Source organism: Onychomys torridus, chromosome 17, assembly GCF_903995425.1.
Source record: "Onychomys torridus chromosome 17, mOncTor1.1, whole genome shotgun sequence".
In the NCBI taxonomy this organism is placed as follows: domain Eukaryota; kingdom Metazoa; phylum Chordata; class Mammalia; order Rodentia; family Cricetidae; genus Onychomys; species Onychomys torridus.
Window position 1 is genome coordinate 36,280,590 of NC_050459.1, and position 3,303 is coordinate 36,283,892.

The 3,303-nt window shown below is 35.7% G+C and overlaps 1 non-coding gene across 1 annotated transcript; it reads right to left on the reverse strand.

The window, feature by feature from the left end:
* Window positions 1–2,640: 2,640 nt before the first annotated feature.
* On the reverse strand, window positions 2,641–2,806 carry LOC118569222. The gene has a single exon (XR_004943021.1). It is a non-coding gene; the product is annotated as a U1 spliceosomal RNA (small nuclear RNA).
* Window positions 2,807–3,303: the final 497 nt, after the last annotated feature.

The following is a 3,303-nucleotide window of genomic DNA, read 5'->3' on the forward strand; positions in this document are numbered from 1 at the left end:
TTATTACTTAAAAGGCTTTTAGATGTTGGAGTTACATACCGAATAGCACAGGCTCATGCAGGGAGGATATGAAATTTTTCCACTTCCCATTTACAAATCAACAGCAAAGTAGTGTGATGTCAGAAATGCTGAAAGGAAGTCCGTGACAAAAAGAGCTCTTTCATGTCATGTCATAATAGAGATGACTTAAAAACATCATTTAGAGGAAAGATATAAGATTGATTTAAACTACTCCAATGTACAGTTAATTAATATAAGATTATTATACAATACTGTTTAGTTATGTGTCCAGAAAATATAATAGTTTTTAGATATAATGGTAAGTAAACAGCTTTTAATATATCACATTGGAAAGACATTCCACTCTAATTTCTGCTGTTCAAGTCTATGTCATGGTATTTGCATTTTGTCTAACCTATAATAGAGACTCACAGAAAAAGAGAAGGTAGAAGTACAATCAGACCTAGATTTCACACACAGTCTCAGCATCATTGTAGACAAACAAGCAAGATAAAATATTAGAAGATGATGGAGAGGACTGAGATGTTCTTATAAAATATTCCAAGTGTCTATAATGCAGAACCAGCAGGATGTATGCTTGTTTGGAAGAAGGCAATAGTACAAGCAGAAATTTCCCAAGAATTCTAATTGAATAGTGGTGGTATCTTTCACAGAATCAGAACACAAAAAGAGGAAAAAATTGTATGGGTTGTGTATGCATGAAGGACAGAAGCACAACTAATGATGAAAACAATACTGAGCATACTAAATTTGAGATTATTATGTGAGCAAATGAAAGTACACACAAAAACGTTCATTACAATACTTAAAAGAGCAAAAATGAGTCATTCATTAGTGATGTGAATGTTTTGAATAAGAAGCAAAGCATACTGGGAAGAACAGACTTGTTTTAGGAGAAAAATAAAATACACACAAGTGACTTGGGTATCAAAGCATGAGATTGTTTTAAAAAGATGAGATTTAGTAAAAAGTTATTAACTATTAGTAGAAAGGTGAATGATAACTCTCAACTGGGTTTCACACAGGCAGGTCACTAATGGCCATGGTGCTGCACTTTCATGGCATCATGTGGTAGAAGATATATTGTATGTATCACAGAAAAAAAAAGTCTGCTGAGTGTACAAGAAGACAGGATGGTAACTGTTTCCAGGAAGAACACCACATGGACAGATGAGTTTGTTTCCTTGAAAAAGAAGCAGGAAAAGATTGATTGAAAATATAGGGAAGACCAAAGAAGGAAGAATAGTGAATCCAGAATTCAGTGAGAAAAATGACCTGAAATAGAGGGCAGGGGGACTCCTCTACCATTTGAACAGAAGAGAACTATGAAGAGTTGTGTCCTGATTCAGGGAAGTCTGTGTTTTCCTGTTGCAAAGCTTTCTAGCTCCTGGCTTCTATGTTACAAATAAATTAACTAGATGAGATAAACACAAGGGTGTGAGGTTTGAAGGGAAGAGAAAATGGCAGAGAAGCAATAGCGAATGGGAGCAAATGAACTGGAAAACTGAGGAAATTTTCAGTGTGTGTTGTCAAAAGAGGAGCAAGATAGATTTATGATAGTCCAGCATGGTAGATTCACACATTTTTAAATATTTTACTCAGTGTTACCAGAGGACAGGGATAAAGGTGATTATGTATAAGAGAAAATAAAGAAATGCCTAGATATTTAAAGCAGAAAAATGAAGGTTTATGTTGTAGAATATTTTTTGAGGTGTGGTACTTTTATTTATGTTCCCTTTGTTTAACTCTGTGAAGTGGTATGACTGTGCCTGTCTAAAACACCTGATGGTCTAATAAAGAACTGAAAGACTAACAGCAAGGCAGGAGAAAGGATAGGCAGGGCTGGCAGACAGAGAGGATAAATAGAAGGAGAAATCTGAGAGAGGAGAGAAAAGAAGTAGTCAGAGAAGGAGGAAGACACGAGGGCCCAGCCACCCAGCTACACAGCAAGGCATGGAGTAAGAGTAAGATTCACAGACGTAAGAAAAGGGGAAAGCCCAGAGGCAAAAGGTAGACGGGTTAATTTAAGTTAAGGAAAGCTGAAAGCTGGCAAGAAAGAAGCCAAGCTAAGGCTGAGCATTTATAAATAAGAATAATCCTCCATGTGTAATTTATTTGGGAGCTGGGTATTAGGTCCATAAAAGAACAACAACAAAAAAAACCCCAGCAGGTTCATAATGATATATATAAATTTCAGAAAATCATATAAAGTACAATAGTGAAAAAGACAGAAGTTACCATGACTTGAGTAAGGTATTAAGTAAGATTATGTTTTATTAAACATAATCTTTCTCCTTCATTGGAGCTAGCAAACTGGTAGGCAAGCTGAATGCTCTAGATAGACTATTGTATTTAGTATATATGGCATTTACTTGCTAATCTCACTGAAATATAAATTTTACTGTGAGTTATTTGTTTTCACATTGATGAAAAAAATTATAAATGTTTTAGCAGAGAGCAAATCCAAAGTAAGCATTTGTTCAATAATCAATGAATAACCTTCTGATTAGAGGTGTTACTTTGACACTTGTGTGGGCTAATTAATGCTAAAAGTATGGGCTGTGGGATTTATGTTAGCCTGAGTCAAAATCTGTATGGTTTTTTTTCCCTGTTTTAACTTAAGGGAAAAGGCAAATACAGTCCTCCATTACTACAAATTATTTTGTCAAGTTTCCTCCACTTGTGAAAAATCATAAGGATCGTCAATGCATCTCTAGTGCCATGGAAGAGCTTATCATTGGAAAACCACCTTCGTTATCATGGTATCCCTCTGCCAGGTATGTGGACATTTTTATCTTCTTTGATCATCTCTTGGCACATAGTGAATGAGAAAATAACAACATAGTTATAAAAGTTTTATTTAATATATAAACTGAAAGAATTATAACTCTGAAACTGCATTTTTAACTGTGGAAGGAGACGACAGAGAAGATCCACAAGCTGGGAAATCACTGTGTTACTAAAGACATATCTGCTAACAGTTGTTTCATTTGGATCCTATTCCCCACATAATAACTCCCATTTGCAGTGATGACCGAGTGCTTTCCTTTGTGGGAACTCATTTAGACAACAGTGCTCAGCTTTGTGCATCATTCTGGGAAACCAGAATGTACTATCTGAGAAATGATTACAGAACTTCCAAACCCCTGATGAAAATGAGGAAAGTAGGTGAGTGAAGTGGAAGGCAGTGGAGGGAAAATTGTACCATTATCAAATGTCACGAAAGAGAACCTGACCATTAGGTAGATTGTAGAATTTCCTGCTTCTTGGAGGAGGCAGCTT